Genomic DNA, 21,928 nt, shown 5'->3' with positions numbered 1-21,928 from the left:
TACAATGTTGTTGTTCCTTTTGGGAAGAACAAAACAAGTCATTTTCATGTTTAGGTATTTAGATGACTTAGAACTGCTTTGACACTTGTCTTACAATATTGCTAATGGCCACTTGGCTGACAGATCGTACTGTTCAACAAGCAAAGTGAATATTTACCTGCAATGCAATAAAAAGTTTTATAAGCTAATAATACTTTTTTTAAAAAAATAGTTGTTTGTAGATTATAAATTATAAACACACCCTAGTTCCTTTTTTGTATTTTGTGAACTATGGAATGTTTATATAGTTGAAATATTCTAAAATATGCAATAATTGAGTAAGATCACAAACTTCAATATTTATTACATGTATAAACTGCTAGAACCTTGTAAAATGTGGGGAAGGACCTTTCATTTGTCAGGACACATACTGTTATGTTTACAAAACTCACTTTTTTGTCCCTGATGGTTTAAAAATGGCTTGTGCTGGTGCCAAGCAACTAATGGTGTAAGAGTCCCTGGGATGGCGATTCAGCTCTTTAACTTGCTAGCTATGTAACTGCATTCATATTGGTGTAGAAATTAAGTTAAATTAGATGTCTATGTATAGTGCAAACTATACATAGCAAACTCTTACTTAATGTTTGTTATTAGTTATATTAATTGTGACATTTCACCAGCTAAAAACAGCATCACACTGGAAGAAGACAACTAGTCTGAAATTGCACTGCAATAAACCAAAAAAATCTACTTTTATTATTAGCACTAACTTTCCAGAAGTTTCTAAGGAAAAAGTTCAATTTAAGAACTGCAAATTGCTCTGTGTGTGTATGTGTGTGTGTGTGTGTGTGTGTATGTGTGCGATCAAGTAGGGTAAACAAAAATGATCTTTTTTATTTCTCACTTCAGTGTGCAAGAAGAGGATTCATGGGATTGAATCATATTTGTTACTCATGCTTACATACTTGATGTGAATTGTTTTTCTTCCATAGGAAAGAGAAGTATGAATTTTGAATTTATATTATTATTATTACTTAATTTCTCTTTATGTTTGAAGAGCATAAAACATTAATGTTATCAAAACATATTAAAGCTCACTAAAACTTTGTATTTGCTCAGGATGAGGTTTAATTAAAAGATAATAGGGACTCATTTTAAAGTCTTAGAATTGCACAGTTCATGAACAGTGGTTCTTGTGCTTTCAGTTTACAATACCTGGGATAGCAGTGTGTTGTATTTGGACAACAGTCTATAGCTTTTTAGCGCATTTGATTTTGGCAGACAGAATAATTTTATCAGGTGAATTGAGTGGATGAAAAACTTCTCTCCTTGAATCTGAATGTAAAATGGAGATAAGATTCCCTTTTTCCAAATTCTCTAATAAGAATATGCCTCTTCCTCTAAGACTCCAAAAGCTCCCAAAAGAAACCACAAATTGACAACTAAATGTTCAACATGGGCTTTGATGGACCCTTACAAGAGGATTCAGTATTCATTTTTTCAATTGAAAACTTCCATGACTGTGATTCCACAGCAGGAGTAGAATCTCTGGGTCTGGAAAAGCTCATTTCTCCTGGATAAAGGATACAGCATTACTTGTCATCTTCAATGACATCGATGTCTTGAATGATTGGATCAGGCTAAGTCTTTTTTTTATTGCATTTATTGTCAGGGTACTGTATAGAGGGGTTAGAATTACATTTGTCATGTAATGGGCACATTACTTCTCGAACCTTGATAGCCCTTCTCATGTTTTTTTTTTTCCTCCTTTTCCTCCCCCCCATGACCTCACAATCATCTTGTCTTCCTCCTCTTTCCTATTTCAAATAAACAAATAAACAGATATACAACATACCAGGTAACAGTCAGATACAGTAACCACATGAGATTAACCACAAGGGGGAAAAAGAGAAAAGAAAAAAATGCACATAATAAATTGAGAATAACAATCACACAGATAAACCCTTTGTTTCCATATCCTAGAGTTCATTTTGTTTAGTCTCATTCAATGTAACTGTAGATACATAGCTTTCGAGCTATTGTAATTCTCTGCTAGGACAATCCTTTGGGTCTGGCTTACTTTGGATCAGCTACTTGTAAAAACATATTAGCTTATAGACTCACAAGTGGTGGTGTAATTGGTGTTCACCACATGTGAAACAGTATCCAAGGAGATAATTTGATGGTCATTAATTGTAAAAAGTATGTAAAGTAGAACAAATTAGTTTCAGTAAATTAATCAAACTACTTATAAGATTCCAAGGTTTCAACATCAAAATTATCACTGAGAGGTAAGTGCAGGGAGAGATATGAACATAGATTGCACAGGATGGTATGTAAGTGGAAAAGAATATTTCTAGTCAAAAGACCAGTAAATATAAACAGTGGGAGGGGGAATATGTTGTAGGAACAGAATGTTTAGGAAACTAGGTCATGTGACAACAATGAGCAGTAAAAAAAAGCTTTATGTCACAAATGGTCTTGTTGATCATTTCTCTGAATTAGATGAATGATTGCTGTGAGTTTGAGCTAGGTGAGATATGATATTCATTCTGACTTTAAAAGGACATGGTGAATGCTTTATCACTACAACAAACATAAAGACTATATAGGCAGGTATCAGACCATTACTTGATAAAAAAAAATAAAACAAGATGAGGGGTGGGGGTGGTGGGAAAGGAAATGGGGACCAAGACATGAGAAAGGGAATCAATATATGTGAAATAATGCACCTTCTATCTGGTGAATATAATGTAACCCTTCTATTAATTACAATAAAAATATATGAAAAAAATTCCAAGCAATTTGATTTTGCCTGAACCTCACTGTTGCCAGAGAGATTGTGTAAGATTGCAAACACCATGATTTCTTGATGGATTGGTTATGAGAAAGGCATTGACTCTCTGAAGTCTGGATAATAGCATCATCAATAACTGTATGAAGAACCAGTTAGTGATGGGTGGGAAATCAGGACCTCAATTTGTACATTAAGATGAACAGTATTTGACTGAGATCATTGTACATTGACCCATTAAATGGTCCTTTGACACTAAGTTCATTTTTTTTTAAATCCATCAACTCATGAACAACTATTTGAAATTAGAAATCAGACACTCTAGCTCATCTGTGTCTTGTTAATCTGTATAAGAAATGAATTGATTTAATACATCAAGTTTATTCTATTAAACACTATATATAAATTAGTGACCATTATGTGTACAATACTTATTAATTATAGGATATTACAGAAACAGGACCTACTAGTCATTCCAAGAGAAGCAGCAAAACTTATTGCTGTAAGATAATGCTTGCAAGTATATAAATGAAAATGAGGCCATTTATAAGGTAGCAAACTTTGGAAAGACATGATTATGTCGACAATGAATGAAGCATTTTGATGACTGGATCAAGATGTGATATTTATACACAATGGAATTTTATGCTGCCATCAGAAAGAATGACATTGCCCCATTTGTAAAGAAATGGAAAGTCATAGAGAAAATCATATTAAGTGAAGTAAGCCAAACCCAAAGGAACATAAGCTCAATGATTTCCCTCATATGTCATAATTAGTATAAACCTTGGACTCTCCTAGCCGAGGTTACAATAGGGCAAAACCTAGATACACAGGACATATAGGATGAGGCTAAATGAAAGGACCTTCAGGATACAGAAACAAGAGCCATATAGTGTGTGATTGTTATTCTTTCTTTTTCCTTTTCATAATTGAGATTTAATTGGTTGTGTCAAGGATCAGTACACAGACATTTCAACTTGTACACAATTCTTAGCACACATACCAAACGTCCAAACTCATGAACTGTTTTGGAAAGTATTCCAGTGAAATTCCAGCTTCAGACCTGGAAGCAAACTCCTTAAGAGGAAACTAAGTACCCATATTCCAAATGTTGGTCCCCTTATATAACTTCCACATCACAACATCAGTGTGTGCACAACAAACCCACATTTCTCCATCATTCATAGCATAAAAAAAACTTGGAAAACTGGACTACCATGAGTGGAGGTGTGACAGAGCACACACAGTTCTCACAGAAAGGATCAAGGAGTGGTGTCCTTTAGGAAAACAGTTCTACGAGTAAACAACACGGGACTAGAATTTCAAATATTCAAGACATGAAATGTTCAACTGCGACTCCAAAATTGCCATTTACTACGTTTTGTATTACAGGATAGAAAATTACCCCCCGCCCACCCATGGAAGGTTATGTTAAGAGAGCCGAGGCCTCCCAGAATTCAATTAGCCCACTATTTTCTGGTTGTACCAAAAAATAAACAAAGAGCAAATTATTTCACGTCTTAAAAAAAATCATTTACATTTAAAAAATGGGATGAGATTGGATTCCCTCCTTTTTTTTTAAATTTTTTTTATTGTAATTAGTAAAAGGGTTACATGATATTTGCCAGATAGAAGGTGCATTAATTCACATACATTGATACCCTTTCACATGGGATTCCCTCCTTTTTAAAAAATGTTTCTAGAGCTACTAAAAAACTCGCATTTACAAAATAGTTGATAAAAAATATTCCTCTGGATTGTACAAGATGGGAGACAGGGACCGCCAGTGAGACATGGAGCAAAGGGCAGACAGGCTGAGGTGACCAGCCAGGAGACAAAAGATTGGCCTGAAGAGAACCGGGAGATGAAGAACGAGGAGAATGCAGTCTCTGATGAAGCAGAAGAGAAGGAAGCCAAGTCTGACTAACCATACAACATGTCTTACTGGTGATTGTTATTCTTAATGTACTATGTTAATTCTCATCTCTTTTGTTGTCCCTTGGTTATCTCATATTATTGAAGTATCTTACCTTGTTATCTGATGTATTGTATACATGTTTGTCTATTTGAAATAGGCTAGGGAAGGGGGAAAACAAGATGAGGGGAGGGAAATGGCAACAAAAACATGAGAAAGGCTAGCAATGTTTGTGAAGTAATGTACCTTTTATCTGGTGAATATAATGTAACCATTCTTTAATTACAATAAAAGTAAATTTAAAAAGAAAGAAAAACATAATGGACGCAGAATTTGAGGTATTTAGTTACATTCTAAATACTCAGAAAAAGAATTTCCTCATGAATATAAATTTCATGTTTATTTTTTTTTTGCCAGTCCTGGGCATGAGCTCAGGGCCTGAGCACCGTCTCTGGATTTTCTCAAGGCTAGAGTTCTACCACTTGAGCCACAGCACCACTTCTGGCTTTTTTTCTATGTATGTGGTACTGAGGAATAGAACCCTCGTCTTCACGCATGCTAAGCAAGCACTCTACCACTAGGCCAAACTCCTGGCACTCATGTTTAATTTTTATGCGTGCCATTCAAGTACATATTTTCTAGATATTATCAGGAGAGAAACTTCTATTATATAGTTATTTCTCATAATTGATAGGTATATTAGTAGATTTGATATATTCTCTCAAACGTATATAATTTATCTCTTTCATTTGTTAACATAAGTAACAGAATTATGAGATAAAATATTGAAAGAATACAGCTTGAGATTACTAGTGAGCAAAAAGGGTGAATGGGAGAGGTGAAACACCATGAATATGCTCAAAATATTTAATATGTAGGTATACAATAGAAAAAATATAACTCTTGAAATTTTTTTTAGAAGTATGGAGTAGAGAAAGTAGAGAACAGGGTGAATGCTATCTGGGCTTATGGTAAGAAGACATTAATAAGTTAAACTGAAACCCTCTTATACAACTAATAGATGCTAATTATATATATATATATATATATACTCTCAAAAGGATATAATATATAATTGTATATATTAACATATAGAGTTGTGACATGAACATATATTAACTATATTAATTTATTAATATATGTGTGTTATAAATAATATACACCAATATATTCTTTGGACTGGAAGAGAGTATATTTAGTGATATGTTTAACATATTTCTCATGTTTGTGTTTTAAATAGCTTTACTATTGTGCTGAAATTGATTAGTTGAGGCATTTCATGGAGGAGGGTCCAGCCATACATTTCCTTCATTAAGCCTAATTTGAGATTCAAATAAAAATTCAGGATTATTTCTTCCCTTCTCCTCTTTCTGCTCTGTTTCCATCTGTGGAAAAAAAATAACAGATTGCTAATTCTAATGGATTTATATTTAAGCAGCGAAGCTAGAGATGAGGATTTAGCTCAGTGGAAGATTATGTGCCTGGCAAGTACAGAGCCATATATTCTATCCTCATCTCTGGAAAAAGAAAAATAACAGACACTAAACAAGTTTTATTTTAGAGATACAGTGATACGGGAATTAAAGGGAACTAAGTAGAGAAAGATAGTAAAATATAAATTTTTCCCCATTTGAAAGATCCACATAGGAGTATAGTATGGCTTATAAGTCTGTGAGAAAAAAAATCAAACTTTATAAATGAATATGAAATCTTTGACAAAAGGTTAGAAAAGTAAATGAAACTTTTATTTAAATTTTGCATACAGCCAAAGAAGGAAACTCATTTTGAAATTAAGAAAATGTAACGTAAATCAAAAACCAAAAAGTAAGGAAATGAATGTAGTATCTAAAAATGCAAAAGCTGACCAAAGTATTTCTAAAAGATAGCGATATATGAATTACATAAGAACTAAGGAACATTGAGCCTTTTCTTCTCTATGGTGGAGAAATCAACTATCACATTTTAATATGATTAAAATTCAAAAATCCTTCCAAATACTTTTTCTGATTGAAATTTATAGTTAGGCTTTTGGTCTGGAGCCCAAAGATTTTTTTTTTAATTGTATTGCAAAAATTTTAAATCATTTAATCATTTCGCTATTGGTTTTTATCACAACAGTAATAACAATTAAGTTCTATTAAAAACTAAGAAAATAATTATATCCAAGCCGTTGTCCAAATCAGTGAACCAATAGAGAAAAATAGTGAAATATGAAAAGCTTCCCACATTTGAAAGATGGACATAGGAATATAGTATGGCTTATAAGTCTGTGAGAAAGAAAGCTGTTGGAGACTGAAGTCATGAAATAGAGCAGTTCAACATCCTGCAGCCTTGAGCAATAACTCAGTCCTGAGTAAACAGCACCTGGCAGAGACCATTACTCAAAGGATTTCCTGGAAGGGCCACAAGATGCGATTTCGAGATTAGCACAACGGCCAAAAGGGCAGTGTAACCCGACCCTGGACCCTTCCACCCTGCCCCTTCCTCCTATTTCAGGGTATATAAACCCTGCTCTGCTTTCAATAAATGAGACCTTGACGCGACTCAGATTGTCTCTGTCTTTCTTTATGCGCCTGGTCTCCTTCCTCTCTTTCCCCCATTGGTTTTCTTCTCTTAGGAGGTTCCTCCTCGGGTCTGATGAATAACTGAACCCGCGGGTCGGGGGAGAAAGCAAACTTGATAAAAAGAATATGAAGTTCTTTGACGAAATGTTAGATATATATATACATATATATGTCTGATGAATGTATTAAAATAATTTTATTTATATCATACCTAAACTATATCTAAAACTACAAATCATCAAATGGCTTATATAACTGTAAAATGATTTTATACTTAGTTCTGGGGAGATATATATTAAATTTTATACTTGTTTCAGACTAGCTTGTTTAAGCCATTATCTTTTTTCATATATTTTTATTGTAATTAATAGAAGGATTACATTATATTTGCAAGACAGAAGGTGCATTACTTCACATACATTGATACACTTTCTCATTTCTTGGTCCCCATTTCACTCCCCCCGACATGCATCCCTCATCTTGTTTTCCCCCCTTCCCTATCCAATTTCAAATAACCAAATACAAATCTATGCAATATATCAGATAACAAAATGCGATACTGTAACAATATGAGATAACCAAGGGACAGCAAAAGAGATGAGAGATAACATAGTATACTAAGGACAACAATCACTCATTATATGGCTTTTATTTCTAAATCCTAGAGGTCCTTTTATTTAACGTCCTTCTATATGGCCTTATGTATCTAGGTTGTGCTCTATTGCAAATCTCTCCTATGAGAGCCCAAGGTTTCTACTGATTATGACAAATGAGGGAAACCATTGAGCCTATGTTCCTTTGAGTCTGGCTTAGTCCATTTAATATGATTTTTTCTTTTTGGAACTGCCATACTGCTTTCTATAGGGATTGAATGAGTTTGCACTCTCACAACAGTGTAGTAGTGATCCCACCTGGCAACATCCCCTCCAGCATCTGTTGTTTTTAGATTTTTTGATCCTGGCCATTCTAACTGGAGTGAGGTGGAATCTTAGAGTTGTTTTGATTTGCATATCTCTTATGACAAGAGATGTCTAGCATTTCTTCATGTGTCTATAGGCCATTGTTGTTTCTTCTTCAGAGAAGTCTCTCTTTAAGTCTTTGGCCCATCTTTTAATGGGATGGTTGTTTCTTTGCAGATTTGCTTTAGAGTGGTTCAATTTTTTGAGCTGTTGATACATTTTAGATATGAGGCCTTTGTCTGTTGTATGGTTGACGAAGATCTTCTCCCACTCTGTAGGCTTTATAGTTAACTTACTAGCTATGTCCTTTGCCATACAAAAGCTCTGCAGTTTAATACAGTCCCATTTATCCAGCCTTTCTCTGATTTGTTGTGATTCTTGGTCCTTATTAAGAAAGTTTCGACCTGTTTCAAGGAGGCCTAGTGTATCTCCTATTCCTTCTTATAAAGTTTTCAGTGTGTCAGCTTTCACCTCGAGGTCTTTGACCCATTTGGAGTTAATTCTAATGCAGGATGACAAAGAAGGATCCAACTTTAGTTTTCTGCAGGTGCTTAATCAGTTCTGCCAGCACCACATGTTGAAGAAGCTGTCTTTCTTCCATTCTATTTTTTTGGCTCCCTTGTCAAAGATTAGGTGGCCATAGGTCTGTGGTTTAATATCTGGGTCCTCAGTTCTATTCCACTGGTCTTCAGGCCTGTTCTTGTGCCAGTACCAAGCTGTTTTGATTATTATAGCTCTGTAATAGAGTCTAAAGTTTGGTACTGAAATTCCTCCTGTGCTGTTCTTTCTGCTAAGAAGTGTTTTTGCTGTACGGGGTCTTTTATTATTCCAAATGAAATTTTGGATTGCCTCTTCTATTTCTTTAGAGAATGACATTGGGATATTGATGGGTATTGCGTTGAATTTGTAGATGGCCCTTGGCAAGATTGTCATTTTCACGATGTTGATTCTTCCAATCCAGGAGCATGGGAGGTTTTTCCATTTCTTCAGTTCTGCCTTAATTTCCTTTTTCAGGGTTTTAAAGTTTTCATCAAAAAGATCCTTTACATTCTTAGTTAATTCCTAAGTACTTTATTTTCTTTGAGGCTATTGCAAAAGGAGTTGCTTTTCTGATTTTTGTCTCATTCCTCTCACTGTTGCCATAGAGGAAGGCAATTGATTTTGAGGGTTGATTTTATATCCTGCTTCCTTGCCAAAGTTTTGAATCAGCTCCAGGAGCTTGGGAGTGGAGTCTATAGGATTCTTTAAATACAGAATCATGTCATCTGCAAAGAGGGAAAGTTTTACTTCCTCTTTCTCTATTTGGATCCCCTTTATGCTTGCTTCTTGCCTTATTGCTCTGGCTAGGAATTCTAATACTATGTTAAAGAGTAGTGGAGAGAGTGGGCATCCTTGTCTCGTTCCTGATTTTAGAGGGAATGGCTTTAGTTTTTCGTCATTAAGTATGATACTAGCTGTGGGTTTGTCATACACAGTCTTTATTATAATGAGGAATGTTCCATGGATTCCTAGTTTCTACAGAGCTTTTAACATATCTTGTTGTCAAATGCCTTTTCTGCATCTATTGAGACAATCATGTGATTTTTGTCCTTACTCCTGTTGATGTGTTGAATTATATTAATTGATTTGCATATGTCAAACTAGCTTTGCCTCCCTGTGATGAATCCTGTTTGGTCATAGTGTATAATTTATTTTTGATGAGTTGTTGTAGACGGTTGGCCAGTATTTTGTTGAGAAGTTTTGCATCGATGTTCATCAAAGAAATGGGTCTATAGTTCTCTTTCTTTGATGAATCTCTGATTGGATCAAAAATCAAGATACATCATTCTGCTGTCTTCAAGAGACACATCTTACCCCCAAAAAACCAAACATTTTTTGAAAGTGAGAGGTTGGAAAAAGTATATCAAGGTAACGGCCCCCATAAAGAGGCTGGAGTTCCCATCCTCATATCAGATAAAATAACTTCAAACTAAAATTAGTGAGAAAAGACAAAGAAGGTTACTATATACAACTAAAGGGATCTTTATTTCCTCCATGATGACATAACCATCCTAAATATCTACACGCCTTATCCCAGAGCTCCGAACTTCATCAAGCAAACCTTACTTTCACTGAAACCATACATAGATTGAAACACAGTGATTGTTGGTGACTTTAACACACCATTCTCACCTATGGACAGATCAACCAGGCAAAAACTCAATAGAGAAGCCTTAGATTTGAACAACTTTATAGACCAACTAGATCTAACAGACATCTGCTGATTATTCCACCCAGCAACAACACAAGATATGTCTTTTTCAGCATCACATGGAACATTTTCCAAAATAGACCACATTTTAGGGCATAAAACAAAACCAGGCAGATATAGAAACAATGAAATTATTCCCTGCACTCTCTCAGACCACAAGGGCATCAAATTGGAACTGAACACCCATCTCCACCAGCGAAAACCCTGTAACTCATGGAGATTGAACAACACATTGTTTAATCACCAATGGGTCATCAAGGAGATCAGAACAGAAATCCAACAGTTTATGAAATTTAAGCCATTATCTTATATCTCCTTTTACAATGATGATTGCACTGAAGAAATGTGCACTTGCATTTCTGATTAAAAGAATTCTGAAAACTATTTTTAGTATTTAACCATTTCCAATAATCCAGGGAAATTTGGAAATTTGAAAAACAAATAGTTGTTACAGGGTTAGGAATGTAGCCTAGTGATAGAGTGCTCACTTACCATGCACAAAGCCCTGCATTCGATTCCTTGGTATCACATACTCAGAAAAAGCTGGAAGTTGCTCTGTGGCTCAAGTAGCAGAGCATTAGCCTTGAGCAAAAATTGTCCAAGGACAGTTCTCAGGCCCTCAGTTCAAGCCCCAGGCTAAAAATAAATAAATAAATAAATAATTGTGAATGTAATTCTTGTTGGTAGCATGGCTCAACTGAATGTGCACCGATCTATCAAGTAAAGAGCCCTGAGTTCAAACATCTGTGTTGTTAATAAAAAATAAAATAAAATATCTAAAGTAACTGTTTCCAAGAATAAAAAAAATGAATATTTAAAAAATAACATGAAAGGGGCTGGGAGTTTGGCCTAGCAGTAGAGTGTTTGCCTAAGCATGCACGAAGGCCTGGGTTCAATTCCTCGGTACCACATTCATTGAGAAAACAGCCAGAAGTTGTGCTGTGGCTCAAGTGGTAGAGTTTTAGCCCTGAGAAAGCCAAAGGACAGTGCTCAGACCCTGAGCTCAAGGCCCAGAACTGGCAAAAAACAACAACAACAACAACAAAAAAAAACACACACAAAAAAATGAATCATTGAAAATTATAGATAATTAAAGATTACTCTTGTCCATACACAAATCTTAAAGTCATTGCTGCCAACAACTTTCCTCATAATCATGTTGACCATATTATGTATGATATGATATCAATGTACATATGCATACATATATATTTATATTCACATATATATGATTTAAATATGTTCATTCACTCCATCTTAAAACCAGGCTCATTTCTTTGACTATTCACTTGCTTCCTAAAATGAAAGAAGCTCTGTGGCTCCAAATAGATGATATACACAGTAGGTCAAAACAATGTGATTTAATAGGATAATTGCCTCACATTTAACTCTGCTTCTTTATCGACTTCTTGTTTAATCCATTGACAAACAAATGGAGAAAGGGGCATTTTTACTGTCTCTTGTATTGCACTGCAATGTCTTACTTGGTGTTTTTCAAGTACCTCACTAAAGTTGCTTTCCATGCCCCCATTGTCTGATTGTCTTCAACTCTTATTCATGTGCTTGTGATCATATCACAGTATGCTCTCTAGTCTATACAGAATAGATCATTTCACCTGGACTTTTCAGTTGTGACATTTACACACTTCATTATCCCCTTTTTTCTAGCATCCTCATAAGACTTCAAATAAGAAACAATGCCTCTTTGGGAAACAGCACCTCTCTCCTGCTTTGTCCATCCTAAATTCAGCAATCTGTAAGTACACTTACATATTTCTATTAATATTTTGTTTATTTTACCAATATAAATCAATACTGCACAATACATTGAAAATGAACTATACAACTTGTGGAAAGGAAGGGGAGTGAAAAACTGTAAAGCTAGAAAATGGGTGCCACTGTTCAAAAGGGAATGTACTCTTTATCTGACATATAACTATAAATAAAGAAAATTATCAAAGTGAATATTTCAGAATGACTCTTTTGAATTCTGAAGGTGGTCACTCATTGAGCTGTGTAACCTTGATTGATTCTTGAGTTCTATCTTTTTTCTCCGTATATAAATAATGGGAATGGAATATCTCCAAATTTTTACAATGTAGGAATTTGATATCAAGAATCAAACGATATCATCCATATTAAACATTTCATAATTTTTGTTTCAGAAAATGCTAACTCATAGTCAATGTTGTCACATGAGAGGAGCAAACAGAAACAATATATTATGTTATACAAACACTAAACACTGTCAATAAGAAAAATAATAAATAGTAGCAGGCCTCTCTCAGGAAATTCCTATTATTATTCATTTCAATGATATAGCTAAATTGTGGAGAGTATAGCAAATTCTCACAATTTTTCCTGACTAAAAAATTGCAACAGTCGTAAATTCAAGCAAAATCCTCTGGTATATTTATTCCCTAAGAAAACAAATATTAATGGAAATATTGCTGATGATTATTTTAAAATACTTTTTGTAAAGAAAAATATTATAATTCACTAAATAAAGTGTTTTCTAGTTTTGAAAGTACCCAAAATTGAATTGGAATTTACTTTCCTTAAAATGTGCTTTACCTATTGCTTCCTTTCCCTACTCATTAAACTTTTAACATTCTTAAGAAAGTACTGTCTAAAAGTTATGCATGCTATTATAAATAATACATGACACTTCTTTGTAAATGACATTTCACCCATTATTTCAAAGAGGTGAAGGCACTGATTCCTAAACAGATTGACATTAATAAAGTACCTATCAATTTTCATGGCATTAACTTCACATAGAGAATTGTAAAGTTTAAAGGAAGAGAATAGCTTGATAATCGATTTGAGTTTATAAAAATTATAAAAACATTCAATTAATCACCAAAACCTAGTCACAGATAATGATTATGTCCACAGGATCATCACTGATTTTAAAATGCAGCATTTTCAAATGTACTATTGGGGGAAGATAAAATGAGATATCCAGATATTATTTATAGAAAAATATTCAGTGTCATATAGAGCTAAAAGAAATCTTCACTACAATGTATTTCCGATTAATAAAATGTGGGCTACTTTTATCTTGTGACTGATTCTTTGAGGGTTTTCACTGGGCCTGTACTTCGTTATATCTTATGCTCTTGAGGGTATCAAAACAGTATTTGATGATAGCCTACGATACCCATCAATGCTAGTAATTATTTTTCAAAAATCTCTTACATGCAAATTACCTAAATACCTGAATACTTTTTAGAGTCAAGAAAGCGACTTAACATTCTTTATTATTTTATATAAGGGTTCTTAAGAATTTTTATTGACTTTATTTAATAGAAGACACTAGTAGTTGTATATACTAGGAAAGAATGTAATTAGAAGTTTCACTGTGGCTCAAATTGATAGAGTGTTACTTTTGAGTGAAAAACTTCAGTGACAGTACCCAGGCCCTGAGGGCAAACCCCATGATCAACAGTTCCAAAATATAATTGTAATATATTTACTGTTTAACTTTTGTTGTGAGTGGAAGTAATACATATAATTACATGAAGTAGAGTCATTCAGTATGTGCTTCTTTTTGGAAAATAATTACTATTACACAAAATTTTTTATTTGATGATAAATTTCAAATTTCAGGATGTACAGCCTACATTTACTAAAAGTCCTCAATCCCAATTAAATTATGCAAATGAATAGGTAAAGGGATGTTGTCATCAATGTGATGAGATTTCAGTTATCTTGTTTGATGTATAATCCAAAAGCTGAGTCTTTTCAATTAATTACTGGTGTGTCTAATTTATGTCATTATTTTTAAATTCAAATTGACGTTTAATTTATTTTTCCTACATTTTAGGTGGTCATTCTATCACTGATCCACACTACCAATTCTTTTAGTATTAAAGTTTCCTATATATCTAGAATCACAGATGAATGGCCATCAGTATGACTTATTGGTCATGACAAATAAAAAGTTATTTGTCACTAAATTTTTCCCAGTATAATTAGCATCCATGTCATTTTGATCTTTACTTTCTGAATAGAAAGGAACCACACATCCAGCAATTCAATCATCTCATAATGTCAATACAATAAACCCATTCTTGTGTAATTATAATTAAAGAGAATATGATTCTCTCAAGAGATTTAAAAGATATTACTTTAGTTTAACAGTAGCAGTTGACCCATAAAACAATGTAAAACCAGTTGTTTTATTGAATTTTGCTGTAAAATTTAAGAACAAAACAGTGTACAATTATGATACAATTGTGTCTGTCTTCTCCTTCGCTCACCTCTCTCCCTCTCTCCCTCTCTCCCTCTCCCTCTCCCTTGTCCCCCTCTCTCTCACACCTGGTTTATAATATATATTTTTGATTTTGCTTCAGTAATTCTTCATTATTTTGCTTCTGGCATTTTATTATGGCATGAAATTTTAACTCAACAATGGACAACATTTGGAATAACAGTTAAAGTAAGAGAAATAAGCCATAAAGAAATAAAAAAAACTCGAGTGAAGGGTACATCAAATATTTGGTTTAGCAACCAATATAAACCACAAAATGAAAGATATCAACTTGATTGAATGAGCTAAAAAATATTGCATTCAATAGACTTCAGTAATAAAAACTAACCAGTCAAGAATTATTGAAGAGAAATAAAATTTAACTTTTGGTCTAAATGGTTCCATTTTTGTAGATAGGTATTTTTTAACAACAGTTACATTATAGACAAAATAATGTACCATTGTATCCCCCCAAAATGTCAAGATTATATGAACCAGAGTATTGTATACAGTATGATGAAATCATAACAAAAATAAAAAATATAATAAATGCAAACATAATAAAATATGTATGAAAGGCTATAAAGAAAGCCACATTTTTATAACTTGTTACCGTGTGTGTGTGTGTGTGTGTGTGTGTGTGTGTGTGTCTGTTTGTGTGTGTGTGTGTGTGTGTGTGCTTACCAGTAATGATGTACTAAGGCTTGAATTCAGGACCTAGAAGCTGTCTCTTGAGTTTTGTTTTTGCTTATCCTCTACTACTTGAACCATAATTCCACTTTTAGCTATTTGATGCTCATTAAAGATAATAATTTGACAGCTTTACCTTTCCAAGCAGGCCTGGAAACCTGATCCTCCGGAGTAGTTCAATTTATAGGCGTGAGCCACTAGAACCTGGCCTAGCCACTTTGTTAAAATATAACTTTGTGGCAACTTTGATATCAAGAATGTTAATGTGAAGATATTCAAGGCTAAAATGTAGTCTGCTAAATACAGGTTAAAATAGAACTAAGCATGCCTAGTTTCATGTATTTTTTAACTATAGTCTTGTGAAATGAATATTCATCAGAACTAATTCATCTAACTGCAATCACATCTTATTTTAGGCTCAAAAGCACTGGTAATTTTCGCCTTTGTTTTCAAGAAAGAATAATCCCACTTGAGCTCCTTGCCACTCTATCTGTAATGAGTTTAATATGACATTTACAAAAGTGCTTTGCTGTGATGAGAATGGCAATGTTGATTTGGTATTTTAAAACACACCTCAAAACACAGACAGTGAGGACAATTTCATATTGAGATTTATTTTTCTAACCATTCCAATCTGAACATAAGTTAAATTCTAAATTATAGTAATTGTAGTGTTTTCCTATTACTGTAAAGTTTCAAATTGTTAGCTAAGTTTTATTCTGAATGCAGAAGCTCATCAACAGAATATGATTTTTAACTGGTATTATTGATTTTCAGTCTAAGATATTTGCTTTATATTCATGTCAGGTTCCAAAGATTAAGAATTAAATCAGAAGTATTAGAGTAAGCTCAACAGTTACAGTCTAGTCATGATAAAAATTATGTTGTAGAGTTTAACCTGGTAAAGCTCTTATACCTAGTTTAGAATTCAGAATGTACATAGATAATAAGTTAAGGACTCCTTGCTTAAATGAAGAGAAGAGTATTCTAGTGCTAATCTATTTTTCTTGACTTTATTATTATTATGACTATCCTCAAATAGGGAAGGGATTGTGAATAACATGTCTTGACCAGTGTCATTCATTTCATCATCCTTCCCATCTTTCTACCCCTAACTATCTCCTAATTTTGCTCAGGTCTATTTGCACATGTGTATTTTGAATATTATAACAATGATTGCACATTATTCCTGTTTTTGTCTATTCCCTCTCCACTTAGATTCCCAACATTCAGACAAAACATGTTTCAGAATTTTGGTTATTTATATGGTAATCTACTAATTGCTCAGAGGATTACAGCATCAAAATCTACCTCTATATAGACAATAATTTAATTAGTTTTATTTTCTTCATATACATATGGCTCTCAATGTGTTTTCATATGTTTATTTTCCAAATATGAGCGAAAACCTGCAGTCTTTGTCTTTCTGAGTCTGGCTTATTTCACAGAATATGAGTATTATTTTCCCCCAGCTGAAATGATACAATTATTTCTTATAGATGAATATATACATATATGTACATACATACACATATATAAGCGTATACATATATACACCCATAAACTATATTTAATCATCTGTATAGACAGATCTTTTTCTGATGAATAGATTTCATGTATATAGATGTATATGCGTATATTATATACTATATATGTCACATTATATGTAAAATATTTGATATATATGCACATATATAATGCAATATTGATCCTTTCATAAGTTTGGGAAATTAGTATAACTTAGCTATTATGAACAGTGCACTAATAAACATGAGTATATGACTGAAGGATCATGTGTAGATCATGTTAGTGAGAAGTCTCAGGATGAGTAGGGAAAATGTTAAATATATGTTGTTACTACTGATTTAAGATAATCTGAACATATGATCAGATCTCATTTTTTACAATTTCTGTAAACAGTTTAATCAAATTTCAGAGAACTGTAAAAATATATACTGTTTAATAATCATGCTGACAAAAATTATTTAGTATAATTATACAAAAGAAATATGACACATGCTGATTTTTCTTTGTGTAGTTTTTTGTGTTGTGGGCAAAACTATGTTAAATAGACAAAAATTTAATTTAACATGCTGGATCTTATTATCAATGTGATAATATTAATCCTAATTTGGTTGTATTATTGTCAAAGTTGTACAGTTCAAAAGCTTAAAATAATTTTGAAACTATTATAACTTATATAGAAAAATAAGTTATTGCATCAATTAGTAATATACAATGAGGATACAATATATTAAAACCTATTTTACAAAATGGAGATTTTAGTAGTTTCATATTAAAGTAAAATATAAAAATATAAAGTATAAACAATAGAACATGTGAGGGGAAATGTGTTGCAGTCATTTGTTGAAATATTCTATTACCCTGGTGTGTCCTATTTTTTAATCACAAAATTTGTTTTATAAACTAATGTATTTTTCAATGACACAAAGAAAAAATTTAATTATGTGAGACCATACAATAAAATTTAAAGAAGGATTTCTTCAGAAAGGTTTTGGGAAACTTGTTGACAAATCCAGTGTTGGTCTGGGCTCACCCCCTGCAATCCTAGCTACTCTGAAATGGAGATCTGAGTTTTGAGCAGGAAATTTCATGAGACTCTTATCTCTAATTAATCAAAGAAACTGGTGGAAGTGTCATTGCTGTGGTCAAAATAGTTGAGTGTTAGCCTTGAGCACAAAGAACTCAGGGAAAGCAACCAAGCTCAGAGTTCAAGCCTCGGGACTGGCAAAAACAAACACACACACACATACATACATACATACATACATACATACATACATACATACATACATACATACATACATAAATAAGCAAGCAAGCAACACTGAATATTTCCCAGTTGAGTTTGCCAACATTCTCTTGTCGTATTTCCTTCCTTTTTCTAGTTAGGAGGACAAAACCTAGGTCCTTGAGTTCTTGTGTTTCCTTTGTTTGGTTGGTTTTGGCTGGCTCTCTTTTACTTGAGTCACATTTCCAGAACAGATTTTTTTATGCTATTATAGTCTATTTTCTGAGATGTATATGGAGTTATGTATGGTTTATTATAAATGACCCTAATGTACAGATATTTCTGTCAATGGTTATGCTGTCTTAATATAGATATGATGTTAACTTATTTTATATAAAGTGTTAAGAATGAATCTCTCTCTGTTCTTTTTCTTTTTTTTTTTTTTTTTTTTTTTGCCATTCCTGGACTTGGATTCAGAGCCTGAGCACTTTCCCTGAGCCACAGCACCACTTCGGCATTTTTTTTTCTATGTATGTGGCATTGAGGCAAGCCCTCCACCACTAGGCCAAACTCCTGGCTCTATTCTTTTAAATTATTCTCTTGGTAAAATTAGTTGGTAATAACTCATGTACTCTAAAAACTATGACACAAAATGAGAAAAAGTGAGGATTACTCTTAGCTAGGATTTGGGCTGGACTTCATTACTATAACTCACACTACATATAATCCACTTAATTAATCGAAAAGATTTATACTTGCTCATGGATTTAGAGAATTCAGGACAAGATTTGGCAGACCTATTGTTTAAGATCTGTGATAAAACTTCCTGACAGATGAAAATAAATCTAAATTGCTTACCTTGTTGCCATGGAGGGAAATGAGAGTTCTTGTAGTTTCCCTTGTAGGCACACCATCAGTGTCTTAGAGATGTTAGCATAGAACATGCCTCTTAAAAGTTCCACAGTTTCTCATTACTGCAATCCTATTAACTAAGCTTGTCACATCTGGGCCTTGAATTTTTATGTTTCTAGCAACGTCCATGTTGACTTCTATTTGCACTAGTTTTCATTCTCATCAACTGTTGTTGAGAATTCCTTTCTCTCACATTCTCAACAGCATTTATTACATATTTTCCTCATGATCATTATTCTTACTGGAATGAAATAAAATTTTAGTATACTTTGATATAAATTTTCTTTATTTCTTAGGGTACTAAAATTTTCCTTGTAAATCTATTAATCATTTGTAATACTTCTGAGAGAGTGAGGTTTTGGTTCAATTCATTTGCCCTTTAATTAACCGAGTTTTTTTTTCTTAAATTTTTAAAATTCTCTTAGATTTAGGTATGAATCAGTTATTCAGCATATAGTTGGTATTGAGTGTCTACTGACCTGAGCACTATGCCTTACTTTTCTTTAAGGGTATGTAGCCTTCTACCACTTGAACCTCAATACCATTTTTGGTGTTTAGTTAAAAATTAAAGACTCATGAACTATATGTCCAGGCTTTCTTGGAACTTTAATCCTCACATGTCAGCCTCCTGAATAGCTAGGAAAACAGGTGTGAGCCACCATCATTTAACTAGGAAATTATTCTTTAATATCTTATTTCTTTTTTTATAATTGTATTTCATTGCCCGGTTGAAAACTTCTCATTATTTAATGAATGAGCAGTGGTGTGTTTTCAATTGAGTTATTTCTTCAGTTGAGATATTTTCTTATCATTAGAAAAATCTTAATTTATGTGTGAATGATGCAAGGCAGATTGAGTTTTCACTTGTACATAACAAGTAGAACCCTTTGATTATAATGGATATTAAGAAGACATAGAAATAGTAAGTGGAAAATACCCCATTTTTCTCATAGGCTGTTTCTTGGTTATTATAATACAAATACTTGAAGCTTTATAAAAGATTCTAGTTTCTATTACCTAACAGTGCCCTGTGATAAGGGAACTATTATGTTTTTCCCATACAGGGCCCTGACAAAACTGAGTGGGCTCAGATAATTGTTTTACTCAATAGCACTTGCTATTTAGAGATTTCAGTTGTGTCCTTTAATATCTATGAACATATGTAGAGACTAAAAATATAGCAATGCATATACAAATGAATAAATAATAGAATAACTGGATATATTTTCAATATCTATAGCATACCAACTGGTTGGCCAACTGGCCAACAAAGGTTTTGTAAAGAAAACACTTTCTTGAAGCTCACTTCTAAACAGAGAGACCTCTGAAGCCACAGCGTGTCTATATATTTTTTACACTTGATCAATATATTGAAGTTGTAAAGCCATTCTTTTAGCTAATTTTGAAGTCGAGTTAATTTTAATTTAAAACATGCATTAAAAATACAACTATAGTGATAGTCAAGTTTACATAACAGTTTTATATATTAACCAAAATTGCCAGCAGTTACTAATGTTTATTTAATGATACTATATAAAATGTTTATGACAATGTTATCTATCTTGTGGTGGTTGAATTGACACCAATGGTTTTAATATCTACTTTTACATTCATATACATGTAAAAAATTCTTCTTTGGCTTCAGCCACTGAAAAGCATTTATATACATGTGAGCTACAAAAATTGATCCTTCCATAATTTTGTGTTGGTGGTACAACTTTCTTGTGGAAAATTATCTTTATGCATATATCTGAATTTATTCAGTTAGCATTGTATTTGTAAGAAGTTGAATCTTCTAAAATTGTTTCCAGAAATACAATATATCCCGATAGACAATGATTTACCCTGATAGACCATTTGAAAAACTTGTTTGGGTCTTGTTTCTATATTTAGTGATTGCTTCCTTTACCTGGATTTGGTAATATTCTTTTTGTTTTCATTCTTACTTTTTCTTTTCTTTTCTCTTTTTTTAAATAGGTTGTGCCCTACCAATTGAGCTACAGCACCATTTTCTCAGTCATTCTTTCTTAATGGTACTAGGATTTATATTACTTGAGCCATATCAGGCAATTTTTTTCAGTTGTTTCTCTACTTTTCCCTTTCCCTTTTCTTCCTTGAATTCATCTGTCCTTCCCTCTCTTCTTTCCTTCCTAGCTACCTGCCTGGCTGCCTGACTTTCTTCTTTCCTTTCTTTTTTCTATATTAATTTATTTTGTAGAGTGCTTCTTTTTGGGGATTGCAAGGCTGGAATAATTTATATACCTCTCATCCTACTTAATGCTTCATCAGTACATGGAACGAGTGATGCTCTCTTACTACATTTTCACTCTTGATGTCCTTAAACTGAAATCTTTCCTATTTTCACATTTTCTATAACCAGAATATTACATTAGAGCCACCATACCTACTCTACATTCTTTTTATTTTATTATGGAAATTTGTTGGTTTTAATTGAGTTACAAAAAGAAATGGGTTTGATCATTACATTTGTACACATGCTATAATGTACTTTGATCTCCAAACCCAAAGTTATTTTTCTTATACAAAAAATCATTGAACTCCTTCTTTCTAGTCATTTACCACATTCACTTGGAAAAATAAAATAGCATGAGAATATTAAACTGACATTATCAGATAATGTGAACATATGAAAACAGGATAAATCACTTACATCTCATAAAAATAGATTTCCCAAATCAATTTATTGATTTACATTAAAGATTTTGGAAAAAATTTATAATTTTTCTTTTATTTTATAAACATTTTTTCATTACTCTGGACAACAAAATTTAACCTGTGCCACATCAAAACTTTTTTCTCACTTTAAAATATATAGAGCATAGTTCCAAGTCAT

The sequence above is a fragment of the Megascapheus bottae genome, chromosome 10 (genome assembly GCF_031878675.1).
Source record: "Megascapheus bottae isolate mThoBot1 chromosome 10, mThoBot2.hap1, whole genome shotgun sequence".
Classification (NCBI taxonomy): Eukaryota; Metazoa; Chordata; class Mammalia; order Rodentia; family Geomyidae; genus Megascapheus; species Megascapheus bottae.
This window is presented reverse-complemented; position numbering follows the sequence as displayed.